At 46.9% G+C, this 20,810-nt stretch overlaps 1 protein-coding gene across 9 annotated transcripts in view; it reads right to left on the reverse strand.

The window, feature by feature from the left end:
• The window catches only part of ZBTB8A (zinc finger and BTB domain containing 8A), a 66,515-nt gene extending 51,714 nt beyond the window's left edge, over positions 1-14,801 (reverse strand). For 8 of the 9 annotated variants that reach the window (XM_077964540.1, XM_077964533.1, XM_077964544.1 and 5 more), the window contains exons 1-2: positions 14,376-14,518; positions 2,860-2,941 (exon numbers count right to left, since the gene is read on the reverse strand). The gene's annotated coding sequence lies outside the window, so the exon portion shown is untranslated. Of the gene's footprint in view, positions 1-2,859; positions 2,942-14,375; positions 14,519-14,735 lie in introns of those variants that run through there. The other variant, XM_077964515.1, reaches the window with a different exon arrangement.
• Between the last annotated feature and the right edge of the window lie 6,009 nt (positions 14,802-20,810).

Here is a 20,810-nt window from a genome sequence, read left to right on the forward strand (position 1 = left end):
CTGTCTCAGAAAAATAAATAAATAAATAAAAATAAAAAATTGCATGTGCCTGTAGTCCCAGCTACTTGGGAGGCTGAGGTGGGAGGGTCACTTTAGCCCGGGAGGTTGAGGCTACAGTGAGCAACAGTGATTGCACCACTGCACTCCAGCCTGGGCACACAGATGCTGTCTCAAAAAAAAAAAAAAAAAATTAAAATTAAAAATTTTTTTTAAAATTTGAAACAAGAAATTGGGAAGTCCAGAGTCCAGAGAAATAACTGGTTTAGAAGAAAAGCAATGACTTTGGTTTTATGTATGCTGGATTTGAGAGGAATGGGAAATCAGATAGATATGGCCAGGAGGCCACTGGAAATGCTGGTCTGAAGTTCACAGGGACACTCAGACTTGAAGAGAGAGGAGCAAGAGAATCTGCAAATAGTGATTAAGTTGTTAGCAGAAATGAAGGGGCTCAGAGGAAACAAGGGCTGAGAGGGGAACCTGGAGGATTGCCCATGATTGTGGAGCAGGATGGGGAAAAGAAGCCACTGTTACAGATAAGGAATTACAGGGAGAATTAAGAGAGCTTCGTGACACATTAGCCAAGGGTGGAGAATTTCAAGAAAGATGCAGTGAAGGGGTTAAAGGGCCAACAGGCAGTATTAAAGTAACTACCTGCATTGTCTCATTTAATCCTTACATGCAACCTATAGGGGAAATGGTATTATTTATTATTTTTGAGACGGATTGTTGCTCTGTCGCCCAGGCTGGAGTGCAGTGGCACAATCTCGGCTCACTGCAAGCTCCGCTTCCTGGGTTCATGCCATTCTCCTGCCTCAGCCTCCCGAGTAGCTGGGACTACAGGCGCCCGCCACCACACCCAGCTAATTTTTTGTATTTTTAGTAAAGACAGGATTTCACTGTGTTAGCCAGGATAGTCTCAATCTCCTGACCTCGTGATCCACCCGTCTCGGCCTCCCAAAGTGCTGGGATTACAGGCGTGAGCCACTGTGCCTTGCCGGGAGATGGTATTATTATCTCCATTTTACAGAAAAGGGAGTTAACCCAGACAGTTACTCCAAGGCTGCATGATGCAGCTGTGGGAGGTCAGAATTCTGACACTGGTTCTACCACTAAATTAGTATTATGTCCATGGGCAAGTAACTTAAGTTTCTAGGCTTAACATCTTTCTCTGCAAATTAAAAGGACTGGTCTAGATAATCTCCAGTTCTTAATAATACAAGTATGTGGATCAAGCTAGAATGGGAGAAATATATACACAAGAGAGGCAATGAATTAAAAAATGTAGTTCCATACAATTGCCTGGATCCCAGTTTAAAAAAAAGATAAAAACCGGGTGTGGTGGCTCAGGTCTGTAACCCCAGCATTTTGGGAGGCCAAGGCGGGTGGATCACCTGAGGTCAGGAGTTCGAGACCAGCCTGACCAACATGGTGAAACCCCATCTCTACCAAAAATACAAAAATTAGCCAGGAGTGGTGGCGGGTGCCTGTAATCCCAGCTACTCTAGAGGCTGAGGCAGAAGTGCTTGAACCCGGGAGGCGGAGGTTGCCTCTGCACTCCAGTCTAGCCGACACAGTAAGACTCCATCTCAAAAAAATAAAAAATAAATAAATAAATAAGTAAAAGATTAAAATGTAATTCAAATATGTATCCTGGATGTTAAAAAAAAAAAAAAAAAAAAAGAATTCGGCCCACATTCACAAGGATACACTACACTTCCTTAAGAGAGAATTCGGCCGGGCGCGGTGGCTCAAGCCTGTAATCCCAGCACTTTGGGAGGCCGAGACGGGCGGATCACGAGGTCAGGAGATCAAGACCATCCTGGCTAACACGGTGAAACCCCGTCTCTACTAAAAAATACAAAAAATTAGCTGGGCGAGGTGGCAGGCGCCTATAGTCCCAGCTACTCAGGAGGCTGAGGCAGAAGAATGGACTAAACCTGGGAGGCGGAGCTTGCAGTGAGCTGAGATCCGGCCACTGCACTCCAGCCTGGGGACAGAGCGAGACTCCATCTCAAAAAAAAAAAAAAAAAAAAGAGAGAGAATTCAAAATAAAGATGTCATTTAAAAAAATTAGCAATCAGTGAACAGGGAGACCAAAAAGATCAGAACACTGAACATCTTAGACAGTGAATTTCCAAGAAATAAATCCATTCTCTAATATATAATATCTACAACTACAAAATTTTACCTTTTTTTTTTTTTTTTTTGAGACAGAGTCTTGCTCTGTTGCCCAGGCTGGAGTGCACTGGCGTGATCTCGGCTCATTGCAACATCTGCTGCCTGGGTTCAAGTGATTCTCCTGCCTCAGCCTCACAAGCGCTGAGATTACAGGCACCCAGCACCACGCCTGGCTAATTTTTGTATTTTTAATAGAGATGGGGTTTCGCCATGTTGACCAGATTGGTCTCGAACTCCTGACCTCAGGATATCTGCCTGCCTTGGCCTCCCAAAATGCTGGGATTACGCACATGAGCTACCGCACCCAGCCCAAAATTCTACTTTTTTTTTTTTTGAGATGGACTTTTAATCTTGTTGCCCAGGCTGGAGTGCAATGGCAGCATCTCGGCTCACCGCAACCTCTGCCTCCCAGGTTCAAGGAATTCTCCTGCCTCAGCCTCCCGAGTAGCTGGGATTATAGGCATGTGCCACCACGCCTGGCTGATTTTGTATTTTCAGTAGAGACAGGGTTTCTTCATGTTGGTCAGGCTGGTCTCGAACTCCCGACCTCAGGTGATCTGTCTACCTTGGCCTCCCAAAGTGCTGGGATTACAGGCATGAGCCACAGCACCCGGCCCCAGAATTTTACTTTTTAATCTATGCATTTAAGTGAGGTAGATCAAGAATTAAAATTTGTCATACCTGGAAATTTATGAATACTGCTCTTGAATGGAGTAAAAAAGAGAAGATTCTAAGTCAAACAGTCTGTGTTTGCAGGATTGTCCTGTAGAGAGAGAAAAGAGATATTTATAATGTACTTTTGTAATAAGAGGTAGAAAGATCTGCTAAGGTTCATAATATTTATTTAAATAAATTATATAAGGGCCAGGCACGGCAGCTCACGCCTGTAATCCCACCACTTTGGGAGGCCAAGGCAGGCAGATAACCTGAGGTCAGGAGTTTGAGACCAGCCTGGCCAACATGGTGAAACCCCATCTCTACTAAGTATACAAAAATCAGCCGGGCATGGTGGCAGGTGCCTGTAATCCCAGCTACTTGGGAGGCTGAGGAGGGAGAATTGCTTGAACCCGGGAGGCGGAGGCTGCAGTGAGCTAAGATCGTGCCACTGCACGCCAGCATGGGTGACAGAGCGAGACTCTGTCTCAAAACAAACAAACAAACAAAAATTATATAAGAGCCGCTGTCAGATATCTTTTTTTTTTTTTTTTGAGACAGAGTCTTGCTCTGTCCCCCAGGCTGGAGTGCAGTGGCGCGATCTCAGCTCACTGCAAGCTCCGCCTCCCGGGTTCACGCCATTCTCCTGCCTCAGTCTCCCAAGTAGCTGGGACTACAGGCGCCTGCCACCATGCCCGGCTAATTTTTTTGTATTTTTAGTAGAGACGGAGTTTCACTGTGTTAGCCAGGATGATCTTGATCTCCTGACCTCGTGATCCGCCCACCTCAGCCTCCCAAAGTGCTGGGCTTACAGGCTTGAGTCACCGTGCCTGGCCAGATATCATTTTTAACATATAAAAATAGATTATCTGGCACAGATTATTATTAATAATAGTTAATAGAAAGCCATTAATAATTAATATTGATAATATATAATACATAACAAATATGTAATATAATATACAATGATATATACAACATAAATAAATCATTAATATTAATAATAGAAAAATCATTTGGCTTCAAATTGGCTTGGAACTCTTTTTAAAGAACTACATTTTATATACATATTTTTATGTTTTATATATATATCTTTTTAACCTCAATCTTTATAAGAGATTTCCAATATTAAAATATATTATGGCAAATCAAAAGCAATCCTTTTTTTGTTTTGTTTTGGTTTTTTTGAGATGGAGTCCCACTCTGTCACCCAGGCTGGAGTGAAGTGGTGTGATCTTGGCTCAATGCAACCTCCGCCTCCCTGGTTCCAGCAATTCCCCTGCCTCAGCCTCCCGAGTAGCTGGGATTACCGGCACACACCACCACACATAGCTAATTTTTTGTATTTTTAGTTGAGACAGAGTTTTTCCATGTTGGCCAGATTGGTCTCAAAATCCTGACCGACCTCAGGCAATCCGCCCGCCTGGGCCTCCCAAAATGCTGGGATTATAGGCATGAGCCACTGCGCCTGGCCATTTGGTTTATTTTTTAAGACAGTCTCACTTTGTCACTCAGGCTAGAGTGCAGTGGCACAATCACAGCTCACTGCAGCCTTGATCTCCCAGGCTTATGCGATTCTCCCTCTTCAGTCTCCCAAGTAGTTGGGACTACAAGTACCCATCACCAAGTTTGGCTAATTTTTGTATTTTTTAGAAAGACGAGGTTTTGTCATGCTGCCCAGGTTGGTCTCCAACTCTTGGGCTCAAGTGATCCCCCCACTTCCGCCTCCAAAAATGCTGGAATTATAGGCATGAGCCACTGTCCCCAACCCAAACATACTTTTTAACTTTGACAAGAAAATAAATTTAAGACAACACTATTCAAAGGCAGGCCAGTAGATGATACCAAGATAGTAAGTCCTATTGCTCTTTTCCTCCAAATGTCATCAATGTGTTTTGGAAGAAAACTGAACACAACAGCTTTAAAAATTCAACATATCTTGAAAAAAAAAAAAGAAAAGAAAATACAGGCAAATATAAAGAAGAGGAGCTGGGCCCAGTGGCTCACGCCTGTAATCCCAGCATTTCAGGAGGCAGAGGCATGAAGGTCACTTGAAGCCAGGAATTCCAGACCAGCGTAGGGAGCATAGTGAGACCTCTCTCTAAATAAATAAGAAAACAAACTGAAATAACTTTTTTCTTTTTTTTGAGATGGAGTTTCGCTCTTGTTGCCCAGGTTGGATGCAATGGTGCGACCTCTGCTCACCACCAACTCTGCCTCCCAGGTTCAACTGATTCTCCTGCCTCAGCCTCCCGAGTAGCTGGGATTACAGGTATGCACCACCACACCCGGCTCATTTTCTGTTTTCGGTAGAGACGGGATCTCTCCATGTTAGTCAGGCTGGTCTCAAACTCCCGATCTCAGGTGATCCGCCCGCCTCAGCCTCCCAAAGTGCTGGGATTACAGGCGTGAGCCACCGTGCCCAGCTTGTTTTTTTTTTTTTTTTTTTTTGAGACAGTCTCACTCTGTCACTCATGCTGGAATGCAGTGGTGTGACCATGGCTCATTGTGGCCCTGACCTCTCAGGCTCAAGTGATCCTCCAGCCTTAGCCTTCTAAGTAGCTGAGACTACAGGTTTACCAGGCTAAATTTTGTATTTTTGTAGAGACGGGGTTTTGCCATGTTGCCCAGGCTGGTCTTGAAATCCTAGGCTCAAGTGATCCTCCCACCTTGTTGGAATAATAGGCATGAGCCACTGTGCCTGGCCCAAAATTAATAGTTTTTGAGAACAAGTCGTTGCCACACTAAAAGCTCATCTGTCACCTAGCCCTAATGAGTTAGAAGGGCATTCAGAGAATGGCATTTACTTGGATTGCTTCACTGTTTCAACACTGCCACTAAAGGGCATATTAACTACTGTCCAGTGTACAAGTACAGTGGTAACTTGTGGCTTTTTTTCTTTTGAGACGGAGTCTCTCTCCTGTTGCCCAGGCTGGAGTGCAATGGCACGATCTTGGCTCACTGCAACTTCTGCCTGCTGGGTTCCAGCGATTCTCCTGCCTCAGCCTCCTGAGTAGCTGGGACTGCAGGAGCCCACCACCACGCCCGGCTAATTTCTGTATTTTTAGTAGAGGCGGGGTTTCACCATATTGGCCAAGCTGGTCTCGAACTCCTGACCCTGTGATCCACCTGCCTCGGCCTCCCAAAGTGCTGGGATTACAGGTGTGAGCCACCGTGCCCGGCCTAATATTCTAATTAATATTCTAATTAATATAAAGCCCAGCTTTTTAAGAGAACTGCTTTCTTTTTTCTTTTTCTTTTTCTTTTTTTTTTTTGTTGCGGCAGGGTCTCATTCTCACCCAGGCTGGAGTACAGAGGCACGATCTTGGCTCACTGCAACCTCTGCCTCCCAGGTTCAGGGATGCCTGCATGTCAGCCTCCCGAGGAGCCGGGACCAGAGACGTGTACCACCACACCCAGCTAATTTTTTTGTATTTTTTGTAGAGATGGGGTCTCGCCACGTTGCCCAGGGTGGTCTCGAACTCCCGGACTCAAGCAATCCACCCACCACACTGGCCTCCAAAGAGTTGGGATTACAGGCGTGAGACACCGCATCTGGTCAAAAGAACTGATTTCTGAGCACAGTCTGTGCCCTCAACAGTTTTTACATACTGATGGAATGCTATTTTTTCAGATAACCACCAAGGTCCACTCCAGCAGATATTAGAGTAGATCTGTGGATGAACACTCTGAACACTCACGATCCTTTTTTTTTTTTTTTTTTTTTTTTTTTAAAGGGTCTCAATATATTGCCCAGGCTGGTCTTGAACTCCTGGGCTCAAGAGATCCGCCCACCTCGGCCTCCCAAAGTGCTAAGATTACAGGCATGAGCCACCACGCCCAGCATCAGCATCCTTTCTAACTTCCTTCTGGAAAACTAAAAAGTACATTTCCCAGACTCCTTTACAATTCAGTTTCCCCATGTGAAATGTGGCCCATCAGTGGGATGTTGTGAGATCCGGAAGGCAGAAATGAGGTGGGAACCATCTTTCTTCTGTTTTGGCTGTTAATGCAGGCAAGCACATTTATGGAACATTGTATTTTTTTCTCATAGCAGCATTCCAGTGTCAAAAGCTTCATGATTGGCAAGAGACAAACATGGTGAAGACAGGAATCACTATTTGGTAGGAGTTCAGGGGAAGTTCAGGGGTAGCAGGGTTGTTTCCTTTTATTTAGTTATTTTCAGAGGCAAGGTCTCACTCTGTCATCCAGGATGAAGTGCTGAAGTGCAGTGGTGCAATCATAGCTCACTGTAAACTTGAACTCCTGGGCTCAAGGGGATCCTCCCACTTTGGCCTCTCAAAGTGCTAGATTACACAGCACACTGCCTATAGCAGTTAGTTGACCTTAAATTACACTAGCAATGTCATTGGGAGCCTCCTGATTCCCTCCCTGGGGCGCCTGTTAGGCAGTCTTTTTTTTTGAGACGGAGTTTTACTCGTTGCCCAGGCTGGAGTGCAATGGTGTGATCTCAGCTTACTGCAACCTCCACTTCTCGGGTTCAAGCCACTTTCCTGCCTCAGCCTCCCAAGTAGCTAGGATTACAGGAATGCGCCACCACACCTGGCTAATTTTTATATTTTTAGTAGAGACGGGGTTTTACCATGTTGGCCAGGCTGGTCTCAAACTCTTGACCTCAGGTGATCCACCCGCCTCTGCCTCCCAAAGTGCTGAGACTAAAGGCGTAAGCCACAGCACCCGGTCAGGTGTTTTTTGTTTTGTTTTTTGTTTTGTTTTGTTTTGAGACGGAGTCTCACTCTGTCTTCCAGGCTGGAGTGCAGTGACGTGATCTCGGCTCACTGCAACCTCTGCCTCCCGGGTTCAAGCGATTCTGTCTCTGCCTCTGGAGTAGCTGGAACTGCAGGTGCGGGCCACCACAGCTGGCTAATTTTTATATTTTCAGTAGAGATGAAGTTTCCCCATATTGGCCAGGGTGGTCTCGAACTCCTGACCTCAAGATCCACCTGCCTCGGCCTCCCAAAGTGCTGGGATTACAGGTATGAGCCACGGTGCCTGGCCCCGGCCAGGTATTTCTTTTTCTTTTTCTTTTTTTTTTTTGAGATGGAGTCTCGCTCTCTTGCCCAGGCTGGAGTGCAGTGGCCGGATCTCAGCTCACTGCAAGCTCCGCCTCCCAGGTTTACGCCATTCTCCTGCCTCAGCCTTCCGAGTAGCTGGGACTATAGGCACCCGCCACCTCACCTGGCTAGTTTTTTGTATTTTTTAGTAGAGACGGGGTTTCACCGTGTTAGCCAGGATGGTCTCGATCTCCTGACCTCGTGATCCGCCCGTCTCGGCCTCCCAAAGTGCTGGGATTACAGGCTTGAGCCACCGTGCCTGGCCAGGTATTTCTTTTTATCAATGTGAGCATGGACTAATACAGGGATAATAATAATACCTATAGCTTATAGAGCTGTGAGATGGAGAAAATCAGAAGATAATCCAAGCAACATGCTTATAACAGTGCCTGGTTTATAACAAGCCCTTGATAAATGTCAGCTATTATTATTATTGTTAATTATCCAAACATTTAAAAACACTGCTTTCACTGAATATAAAATGTAAACATTTTAGAATTTTATTACAACACATTTTCTTGTCTTATACAAATGTGGATACAGAAGACCAGGTGGGGTGGCTCAAGCCTGTAATCCTAGCACTTTGGGAGGCTGAGGCGGTTTATCACCTGAGGTCAGGAGTTCAAGACCAGTCTGGCCAACATGGCGAAACCTTTCCTGTGTGTGTTTATTTATTTATTTTTGGAGACAAAGTCTTGCTCTATCCCCCAGGCTGGAGTGCAGTAGCACGATCTTGGGTCACTGCAACCTCTGCCTCCTGGGTTCAAGCAGTTCTCCTGCCTCAGCCTCCTGAGTAGCCAGGATTACAGGCGCCCACCACCATGCCGGGCTAATTTTTGTATTTTTAGTAGAGACGGGGTTTTGCCATGTTGGCCAGGCTTGTCTTGAACTCCTGACCTTGGGTGATCCACCCACTTTGGCCTCCCAAAGTGCTGGGATTACAGGCGTGAGCCACCGTGCCCAGCTTTCCTGTGTTTAGATATGTTTAGATACACAAATACTTACCATTGTTTTAAAAATGCCTATAATAGGCCGGGCGCGGTGGCTCAAGCCTGTAATCTCAGCACTTTGGGAGGCCGAGGCGGGTGGATCATGAGGTCAGGAGATCGAGACCATCCTGGCTAACATGGTGAAACCCCGTCTCTACTAAAAATACAAAAAACTAGCCGGGCGTGGTGGCGGGTGCCTGTAGTCCCAGCTACTCGGAGGCTGAGGCAGGAGAATGGCGTGAACCTGGGAGGCGGAGCTTGCAGTGAGCCGAGATCGCGCCACTGCACTCCAGCCTGGGTGACACAGCGCGAGACTCCGTCTCAAAAAAATAAAATAAAATAAAATAAAATAAAAATAAAATAAAAATGCCTATAATATTATGCTATACAGGATTGTAGCCTAGGAGCTATAGACTATACCATACAGCCTAGGTGTATAGTAGGCTATTCCAGCTAGGTTTGTGTAAGCACATTCTATGATGTTCACACAGTGACAAAAATCACCTAACAACACATTTCTCAGAACATATCCCCATCATTAAGTGACATATGACTGTATATACTACAACATGGGTGAACCTTAGAAACCTCATGCTGGCTGGGAACAGTGGTGTGAGCCTGCAGTCCCAGCTACTTGGAAGGCTGAGGCAGAGGACTGGTTGAGCCCAGGAGGTCAAGGATGTAGTGAACTAGGATTACGCCACCACAATCCAGTGTGGGTGACAGTGAGATCCTGTCTCTAAAAAACAAACAAGGCCAGGTATGGTGGCTCACGCCTGTAATCCCAGCACTTTGGGAGGCCAAGACGGGCGGATCACGAGGTCAGGAGATCGAGACCATCCTGGCTGACACCGTGAAACCCCGTTTCTACTTTAAAAATACAAAAAACTAGCCGGGCGAGGTGGCGGGCGCCTGTAGTCCCAGCTACTCGGGAGGCTGAGGCAGGAGAATGGCGTGAACCCGGGAGGCGGAGCTTGCAGTGAGCCGAGATCGCGCCACTGCACTCCAGCCTGGGCGGCAGAGCGAGACTCCGTCTCAAAAAAAAAATAAATAAAAATAAAAAATAAAAATAAAAAACTGAATTGTACACTTTAAAAGGGGTAAATTTTATGGTATAAGAGTTATATCTCAGGCCAGGCACAGTGGCTCACACCTGTATTCCCAGCACTTTGGAAAGCCGAGGTGGGTGGATCACCTGAGGTCAGGAGTTCAAGACCAGCCTGACCAACATGGTGAACCCTCATCTCTATTAAAGTACAAAACATGAGCTGAGCATGCTGGCAGGCTCCTGTAATCCCAGCTACTTGGGAGGCTGAGGCAAGAGAATTGCTTGACCCTGGGAGGCGAGGTTGCAGTGAGCCCAGATCGCACCATTGCACTTCAGCCTGGGAAAGAACAGCAAAACTCCGTCTCAAAAAAAACCAGTTATCTCTCGAAAAAAAATAGGAATTGTCCTATACATTGGGGTCAGTTACAACTTGATATTCACATTGAAAGGATTTTAACGTAACACGCATTCATAGCCGTACTCTTGAGTCATCAAAAAAGGTTTATTTTCAGAATTATGTGATTAGGTCATGGAAATGGGTAATACATTTCAGATTTTCTTCTTCCAGTAGAGTGAGTTTATACGTTGAAACAGCAAGTTAGATCAATTTATATGGGACATCCAAAATCCAAATGGAAACATTTTAAATATCTGTAAGAGTTAAATATTATAATAGTCCCAAGAATATAACAGAATTCAAGACTTCCATCAAGTTCAATGATCTTTAAAAAGGTGGTTGGGAAAGACAATTACACATTTTAGGAACCATTAAGTTCGAAGGTCTTTGGAATAGAAGCAAAAGACATGTATTTCTATGAGTAGACAGAAGATTTAGGTAGCAAGTGTAACTTGAACTAAGGTTGTGGTTGAGAAGATCAACTCTCTCTTTTTTTTTTTTTTTTTTGAGACAGAGTCTTGCTCTGTCACCCAGGCTAGAGTGCAGTGGCGCGATCTTGGTTCACTGCAATCTCTGCCTCCCGGGTTCAAGCCATTCTCCTGCTTCAGCCTCTCAAGTAGTTGTGATTACAGGTGCCTGCCACTGCGCCCTGCTAATTTTTGTATTTTTAGTAAAGATGGGGTTTCACCATCTTGTCCAGGCTGGTCTCGAACTCCTGACCTCGTGATTCACCCCCCCCCCCACCCCCACACCCCAACCTCCCAAAGTGTTGGGATTACAGGCACGAGCCACCACACCCGGCTGAGAGGATCAACTCTTTTAAGATACAGAGTCATTAATCTAAAATTTAATGTGTCCCACCAATGTCAGCAAAACTAATCTTGTTAGCCTGCTTAGCAAACATTCCTGAGTCATAAAGAACTTCACCTAACTAGGGTGGTAATTGTATTCCTTGATGGATAAACGATCCTTTAGCTTTGGGAAGATTTAGAATTAAGTACAGATGCTCCTCAACTTATGATGGGGATACATCCCAATAAACCTATTTTAAGTTGAAAACACTGTAAGTTTAAAATGCCTTTAATACCCCATTAAACCCACTGTAAAGTCAAAAAATCATAAGTTAAGCCATTGTAAGTCAGTGATCGTCTGTATTAAAAACATTTAACAGCGGTGGTTTGAACATTTGTATCCCCTCCAAAATTCATGTTGAAACTTCATCCCCAAGGCCGGGCACGGTGGCTCACGCCTGTAATACCAGCACTTTGGGAGGCCAAGGCGGGCGGATCAGAGGTCAGGAGATCAAGACCATCCTGGCTAACACGGTGAAACCCCATCTCTACTAAAAAATACAAAAAAATTAGCCAGGCGTGGTGGTGGGCACCTGTAGCCCCAGCTACTGGAGAGGCTGAAGCAGGAGAATGGCGTGAACCCGGGAGGCGGAGCTTGCAGTGAGTCGAGATAGCGCCACTGCACTCCAGCCTGGGCGACAGAGCAAGACTCTGTCTCAAAAAAAAAAAAAAAAAAAAAAAACTCATCCCTATTGCAACAGTATCACCTTTAGGAGGTGATTGGGCCACGAAGGCTCTGCCCTCATGGATGGAATTAACGCCCTTATAAAAGGACCTGAGGGAGTGAGTTTGGCCCCTCTTGCCCTTCTATCCCTTCTGCCACGTGAAGACACAGCAGTCCTCCCATCCAGAGGATGCAGCAACGCGGTGCCATCTTGGAAGCAAAGAGCAGCCCTCACTAGGCACCAAACTGCCTGGACTTCCCAGCCTCCAGAAGTGTGAGAAATAAATTTCTGTTCTGTGTAATTACCCAGTCCCAAAGTATTTTTATAGCTGCACAAATGGCATGAGACAGAAAAGATTTAGAATAAAAACACTTAAGAGAATCAAAACTATAGTTGGGGAAAGCCTCATTGAGAAGATGGTATTTGGGTAAAGTCCAAAGGAAGTAAGAGTCATGTGGGTGTCTGGGGAAACAGTATTTCAGGCAAAGGGAAAAGCAAGCGCAAAGGCCCTGAGGTGAGCAGCGGGGAAGCAATGGGATATGGAGTCAGAAAGGGAAAGCAAATCATGAGAGAAGTAGGACATAGTGAGACCAGATGCTGTAAGGCTGCATAGACTATTATGGAGCTTTTGGCTTTTAAACTGCGTAAGATGGGGAACCACTGACCAATTTTGAGCACAAAAGTAACAAAAGCTTCATTCAAGGGAATCAAACACATCAAATCCTTTAAATATGATTAACATATCATTGTGTCACTGAGTTAAATCTATTAGACATAGTTGTATCTAAAAATTAGATTTAAATGATACAGGATGAATCAATATTACTCTATCTTACAAAGTTTTTCATGGCCTCAAATCATTATCAACAGCAAAGCTGGTGATTTCAGGGCTTGGAGATAAGGGTTAGTGGCTTGGCCTCCTTCCTGGAGTCCCTACTCATTATGCCTCCTGCTGACATTTTTGAGCACAATCCACCCAGACACCCATTTGGTCAAGGGCCCTAAGCCAGATTCTCACTTCCCAGTTGCCACTTGTGTGGCCAGAGAGGTTCCCAGGAATAAAGACATCTGATCCCTGCTTATCAGTGAGGGGCTCTTGCTCCAGTCCACAAATGCATCCATACCTGAGGCATGGAGGAGATTAAGACTGGAGCAGAAGCTTGCTGGGGATTTTGGAGGCGTTCCTGAAAAAGATCAGTTAAGGTTTTCAGTGCAGGGAAGCGCTGTGTAAGATTGGCCCTTCTAAAGACTCCTCTGGAGGTACCTTAGGAGGGAAGGCAGGACGGGAACAGGAGGTCCTGGGTGGCTATGTCACCCTGGCCTAGAGGTGAAACGCCATGCTTCACACGTGTTCCCTCATTTGCAAAGTGGAATTACCGTCAGCCTAAGTGGTTGTTTTATGTGAAATTAAGTGAAATAATTCATATAGGTGAAAGCACTCCATTTAAAGTTGTGCAAATATAGAGGTTTATCAAGCATAGTGATACTGACGTGTGGTTAGAAGCCCACCAGGTGTGTGTGTAAATCTACCGCTTCCAAACGCGTCTCAGAATGATGTGGAGTAGGGCCATTGGAACAATCAGCGATAAATAAGCGCATCTGAAGGGGAAGGGAACAAGCCGCTGACTAACTCACAAAAGAGGCGGTCAGCATGGGTAGAGATGAGCATGTACGGTTCCGTCCAGAAGCAAATAGTTGGAGCTCAACATTGGTTAGGCGCGGTGAGTTAGCCCTCGGTTTTCTAAGCCCAGATGTCGCATCTTGACATAAAACCAAGGATGGAGGCTGTACCGAGAAATTCGGGCTACTGCCCTGGGAGCCAGGCTCACCGGCAGCGCCCCTGGCCGCGCCCGCAGAGGCTCCGGCTCCGGCCCCGGCCCTGCCCTCCTCGCGCGCCCCCCCGGCGGCCGCCCGTTTTTGCGCCGCGCAGCCCGAGCCCCTCCGGAGTCCGCGGCGCTCGACGGCTCCAGACACGCCCGGCGCCGTCCCCGCCGCCTTCCCGCCGCCGCCGCCAGGAGGCTCCGCGCGCCTTCCCGCCTTTCCCCGGGCCGGGCCGGGCGGCTAGGCGGGCGCGGGCGGCGACGGCGCGGCCATTGTCCCGCAGCCCCTCCCGGGCGCGCAGGAGGGGCCGGCCTGGCGGGCTGGGCGGCGCGGCCGGGCGCGGGGAGGGGCGGCCGGGAGCCGGTGCCCACCAACGCCCGCCGCCGCCCCGGGCTCGGCCCGCCGCCGCCGCCCGCGCGTCCTCCGTGGCCGCCCACAGCCCCTCGGAGCCGGCGCCGCCGCCGCCGCCGCCGCTGCGCCCCGGGCTGCAAATGGCGCCCGCTCGCCTCGGCGCCTCCCGCCGCGCTCCCGGCCCGGGGACGTCTTGGTGAGGCGCGCCCAGGGCCCGCATCTCAGCACCGCCGCCGCCCGGGCCGTGAGAGCCCGCGGCGCCTCCGCCCGCGGCCAGGCTCGCGGCGGGTCCCGGGCAGCCCCGACGCCCGCCCGCCCTCCGCCGGCGCCGCGCGCCGCCACTTACCGCGGGCCGCGGCGCACCGGCCGGTCGCGCGCGCGGGCCGGGGGAAGATTCTTGGTTCTCGGCTGGGGAAGGACCCCCTTTCGAGGCCGTTCCTTTGCGCCCTAAAACAAGTAGCCCCAACGTGAGAGAAACAAAAGGTATTTGCTGACGTGGGCGTTGGACAGAAACGCCCGAGGGCTGGGGACACAATTAAAGGGGCAACGCACAGATTTCAGGCACCAACCAGCAGCTTCGCCCACTCCCCCTGCCCTTGCCCACACCCGCTGCACGCTCCAGAGGCACCGGGGTGCCCAGATTCTCTAGCAGTTGACTGCGGATCATGATTTTAGTCAGGAGCTGAAATTTAAAATTGTACTTTACGTTGGGAAAGGCGCCTCCGGAGGGCAGAAGGGCTGGATTTCTAGGATCTGGGGAATTTGGTTTAGGAAAGAGGGAGGGACTTAGGCGTGCCCACAATTACTGTATAAGTACATGTGACATTATTGTACTTAAGTTTAGCAACGTCAAATGCAAAAGATTTCCACAGAGTTTTCTCTTGTATTGAAGCAGTTGTTTTAGTTGAGGATAACCTTTTCTAAACCTCTACAGGTCAGAAGCATTTCATTTGAAGAGGAAAACCCAGAGAAGCTAAGAGAACATAATTCCTAGTTTAAGTCCAGAGAAATACAAAATTAGTAAAAACAGCAAGTTCCGTCTTTTCCAATACAAGCATTCATTGTATACCAAGCTTCCTCTGACAAATTTACATCTCTAATATTTAGAGTACAGATATCAGGTTATACATTTGCTAAAATAGTAAATCAGTGGATTTTCACTGTTACTATAGATGCATTACTTCTATAAATTAGTTTCCTAGTTCCTTATGCTGGGGTCAGGTACTGAAAAGTACTGTGTTATAGTAAAACTGGAGGAAAAAGGTTCAAATTATCAAAACTTGGGTTTAGCTTTTAATGGATTCCTCTCCTGTTCATAATCAGTCATATTGGACAGTCTGTAACTTTGATTTCAGGAATAATTATGCATTTTGAGGATGCAAGATCTTCACAATTGTCTCTTAATGTCACTTCTGTGTCACTGCAGAGGTGCTTTGCTATTTAGTTGTGTTTCCTTGCCTTCTGAACAGGTAAGTAGAAACATATTTGAAAACCATTAGGTATCAGGTATATTGGATGTACTCAGATTACTCTGCTAGCGCCCCCCATTGAGAATTCCCCCAGAAAGACCTGGACATGGTTATAGCCAAAGGTTTGATTTTAGCCTTAATTAAAGATTAATGCAAAAGAGTTCCACAAACTTATTCCTCAAGAGAGCACATCAGGTTGGTGATAAACTCTTAGTTGTGGCCGGGCGCGGTGGCTCTTGCCTGTAATCTCAGCACTTTGGTAGGCCAAGGCAGGCGGATCACGAGGTCAGGAGTTCGAGACCAGCCTGGCCAACATGGTGCAACCCTTCTACTAAATATAAAAAGTAGCTGGGCATAGTGGTGCGTGCCTGTAATCCGAGCTACTGGGGCAGCTGAACCAGGAGAATGGCTTGAATCCAGGAGGTGGAGGTTGCAGTGAGCCGAGATCGTGCCACCGCACTCCAGCATGGGTGACAGAGCAAGACTCCATCTCAAACAAACAAACAAACAAACAAAAAACTTTGTTGCAAGGAAGAGGTAATGACAGTTTTGTCCCTCATCTTCATTCTGCTAGCTTTGGGAGCTTGTTTCTCTATGTTGGGGCTCCATCATTAACCAGTGCTAGTCTCTTAAACTCTGACTGCCACCCTACCCCACCCCCATCCCTGTTTCCACCTCTTCAGTTCAAATCTTGAGGAAGATAATCCATTCCAATTTTTTTTTTTTTTTTTTTTTTTTTTTTTTTTGAGACAGAGTCTCCCTCTGTTGCCCAGGCTGGAGTACAGTGGCAGGATCTCGGCTCACTGCAACCTCCACCTCCCAGGTTCAAACAATTCTCTGCCTCAGCCTCCTGAGTAGCTGGAATTACAGGTGTCCACCACCACGCCCGGCTAATTTTTGTATTTTTAATAGAGACGGTTTCCCCAGGTTGCCAGGCTGGTCTTGAGCTCCTGACCTCATGATCCACCCGCGTCGGCCTCCCAAAATGCTGGGATTACAGGCTTGAGCCACCGCGCCCGGCCCCATTCCAATTTTAACAGTGCCTGCTAAGGGTAAAGTTTTTGCTCTAGGCTCTTGGAATGCAGTGGTGAGTAAAAAATTCACCAAGTCCCTGCTTTTATGGGATTTGCAGTCTAGTGGGGGAGACAGATGGTAATCAAATAAATGTATAATTTGAAAATTGTATAAGTCTGAAGGAAAGGTATGTTGTGTGATGAGAATATTGATGAAGTGGGGACCCGTCTCATGAGGGAGGGGGTTTGTACAAGGAGGGCTTCCTTGAGGTTATCTTGACTGGAAATCTGGAGTAGGAATTAATAGGCAAGCGTGTGAGTGGTCAGGAGCATTCCAGATAGAGGGAGCAAAATGGTGCTTGGTAGATGGGAATATGGCATAAAAGGCTGATGAGGCTGGAGTACAAGGTGAGGGGGAGAGACAAGAGATAAGATGGGAGAGGGAGGCAGGGGTCAGACCATCAGGGCCTTATGGGGCCAGGTTAAGAACTTCGGGAGCCATTAATGTGTTTTAAGCTGCATGGGGCGTGTGTGCTATGATGAGGTAAGCGTTTTGAAAAGATGACTGTGGAAGATGATTTAGAGGGAAGGAAGAGTGGATCACAGTGGCCCAGCTAAGAGATGGTGGAATCTTGAACTAGACTGGAGGTAGAGGAGGCAGGTAGAAGTGGGGATATCAAGTGAGGTGGAGAGTTAAATATTAGAGATAATAGGTTGACTCTGGGAAATGAGGGAGAAGGCAGAGTCAAAGACAACTCCCAGCCTTTCGGAACTGGACAGATGGTGGTTCTGTTCACTGAGAGAGAAAGGACTAGAAGGCCAGAATTTTAAAAATTTTTAAATTAAAAAAACAATTCCTACTTGAACCCAGGAGGTGGAGGTTGCAGACAGCCGAGATCATGCCACTGTACTCCAGCCTGGGCAACAGAGTGAGACTCCGTCTAAAAAAAAAAGAAAAAAGAAATTTCATCATCCAAGTCATATAGGTGGGACAGGAATTAAAACCATGGATATGGATAGAGATTATAAAATGAGAAGAAAAGAAGGCTTAGGACCAAACATTGAGCTATTTCCTCATCTAGTGGGTGGTTAGAGGAAGGTGAAATTGCAAATGAGTGTGAGAAGACTGGAAAGGAAGGAAGAGACCTGGGATAATGTGGTGGCATAAAAACTAAGAGAAGAGTCTGGACACAGTGGCTCATTCCTGTAATGCCAGCACTTTGGGAAGCTGAGGCAGGAGGTTGGCTTGAGGCCAGGAGTTCCAGACCAGCCTGGGCGATATAACGAGACTCAGTCTCTACAAAAAAATCAAATAAATTGGCTGGGCTTGGTTGTTTGTGCCTGTAGTCTTAGCTACTTGGGAGGCTGAGGTGGGAGGATCGCTTGAGTCCAAGAGCTTTAGGCTGCAGTGAGCCATGATGGCATCACTGCACTCCAGCCTGGGTGACAGAGCGAGAACTCAACTATGAAAATAAGAAAAAAAGGAAGAATTGGGTAGTAGTGCTAAATATTGCTAAGAGAACAAATCTAAAAGAAAATTACGGCCGGGCGCAGTGGCTCAAGCCTGTAATCCCAGCACTTTGGGAGGCCGAGACGGGCGGATCACGAGGTCAGGAGATCGAGACCATCCTGGCGAACACGGTGAAACCCCGTCTCTACTAAAAAATACAAAAAACTAGCCGGGCGAGGCGGCGGGCGCCTGTAGTCCCAGCTACTCGGGAGGCTGAGGCAGGAGAATGGCATAAACCCGGGGGGCGGAGCTTGCAGTGAGCTGAGATCCGGCCACTGCACTCCAGCCTGGGTGACAGAGCCAGACTCCGTCTCAAAAAAAAAAAAAAAAAAAAAAAAAAAAGAAAATTACGTTTGATTACATTTGACAAGTTGGAGATCATTGACATTTGACAAGTTGACACTGACAAGTCAATTTGAGATCATTGACTTTAGAGAACATGATTAAGCTTAAAAGATGGGGTGGATATCCAGATTAGAGGAATAAGTGGAGGATGAAGGAATAGAGATGATGAGAACAGACAAGTCCTCTCAGAAACTGGTTTATAAAGGGGATGTTCCAGTTATTTTTACTGTGTAATAAACCAAACCAAACGTACTAGTAGAAAACCGAAACGGTTTTATCATGCTCCTGGATTCTATGGGTCAGGTCACAGCAGGGGTGGCTTGTTTTTTTTTCCTCTGTTGTCTGGAGCCTTAGCTGGGAAGACTTAAATGACTGGGGGTGACTTGAACTACTAAGAACTGGAATCATCTGCAGGTTTCTTCGCTCAAAGTTTTGGCACCTAGGCTGGGATCACTGGAAGGTTGGCTCAGCTGAGATTGTCATCTAGAGCACCTACCCTTGACCTCTCTGTGGGGCTGGGGCTTCCTGCAGCATGGCAGCTGGGTTCTGAGAGAGTGTGTCCAAGACAGGTAGGAGGGAGCTGCATGACTTTTTCTGCCTGTCTGTGGAAGTTGTCACAGCCTACTAAGATTCAAGCAGAAGGGGGACATAGTTGCTATCTCTAATGGAAAGAATGTCAGATAATTTTGGGTAATGTTTTAGAATTATTACAGGCAAAGAGAGACGGTGGTAGCTAGACGGGGATATGTGTAAAAGAATATATATATTTTTTGAGACAGCTGTCACTCAGGCTAGAGTGCAATGACATGAACACGGCTCACCGCAGCCTTGACCTCCCAGGCTCAAGCAATCTTCCTGCCTCAGCCTCCCAAGTAGCTGGGACTACAGGTGCACACCACCATGCCTGATTTTTTAATTTTATGTAGAGATGGGGATCTCCCTATGTTGCCCAGGCTGGTCTCAAGTGATCTCCTGGGCTCAAGTGATCCTCTCACCTCAGCCTCCTGATGTGCTGGGATTACAGGTGTGAGCCACCAAGCCCAGCCAGTAATTTATTATACAGCAATAGATCACTTATACAGATTATGGTAGCTAGAAGTGCTGCCATAACAAAAACCTGAAAATATGACTTTGGAACTAGACAGTAGGTGGAAGGGCTTTGAGGTGTTAATGAAAGCTTGAAGAATCTTCTAAAAAAAATAGGCAACTTCTTGCTGGGTGCAGTGGTTCACGCCTGTAATCCCAGCACTTTGGGAGGCCAAGATGGGTGGATCACTCGAGGTCAGGAGTTCAAGACCTGCCTAGCCAACGTGGTGAAACCCCATCTCTACCAAAAATACAAAAATTAGCCAGGCGTGCTGGCAGGTGCCTGTAACCCCAGGTACTTGGGAGGCTGAGGCAGGAGAATCGCTTGAAGCCAGGAGGCGGAGGTTGCAGTGAGCTGAGATTGTGCCATTGCACTCCAGCCTTGATGACAGAGTGAGACTCCATTTAAAAAAAAAAAAAAAAAATGGCGGGGTACAGTGGCTCAAGCCTGTAATCCCAGCACTTTAGGAGGCCGAGACGGGCGGATCACAAGGTCAGGAGATCGAGACCATCCTGGCTAACATGGTGAAACTCCATCTCTACTAAAAAATACAAAAAAACTAGCTGGGCGAGGTGGCAGGTGCCTGTAGTCCCAGCTACTTGGGAGGCTGAGGCGGGAGAATGGCGTAAACCTGGGAGGCGGAGCTTGCAGTGAGCCGAGATCCGGCCACTGCACTCCAGCCTGGGCAACAGAGCCAGACTCCGTCTCAAAAAAAAAAAAAAAAAGACAAATTCTAATGGTCTTTGAGGAAGATGCAAGTGAGGGATTACAGAAAAATCTATAAATCTTATTGAAAACTGGAGGAAAGGGAGTCCTTGATAGGTATTGGTTGGGGATGCGGGGGGAAGCAACACAGTTGTCTATAATAAGGTGAAAAGTAGAAAATATTTGAACTTGGTGATCTAGCTATAAAGCTTCCCCCCAGAGTGTTGAAGGAAACAGGTGGTTTCTCCTTGCTGCTTATAGTAAAATGTGAGAGGAGAGAGATAAGCTAAAGGAAGGACTGTTAGACAAAGGGAAGCCAAAGTTTGCTGGCTTGGAAAATTCCCAAGCTCTTAAGGTGGCAAATGATGGTATGATTAAGAAATGACTTCTGAGCAAAGTTTAAATTCAGGGTAATGTCAGCAAAATAAGTCTAAAGATGAAGTCAAGGATGTGGCTGTAAGATCCTTCGTTAAGTTTTCAAAAAGATCATAGATGGTACTTTAGAATACCATTCAGTTAGACAAAAAGTTATCTGAAGAATTTAAGAGACTGGGTGCGGTGACTCACACCTGTAATCCCACACTTTGGGAGGCCAAGGCAGGAGGATCGCTTGAGTCTAGGAGTTTGAGACCAGCCTAGGCAACACAGTGAG

The sequence above is a fragment of the Macaca mulatta genome, chromosome 1 (genome assembly GCF_049350105.2).
Source record: "Macaca mulatta isolate MMU2019108-1 chromosome 1, T2T-MMU8v2.0, whole genome shotgun sequence".
In the NCBI taxonomy this organism is placed as follows: Eukaryota; Metazoa; Chordata; class Mammalia; order Primates; family Cercopithecidae; genus Macaca; species Macaca mulatta.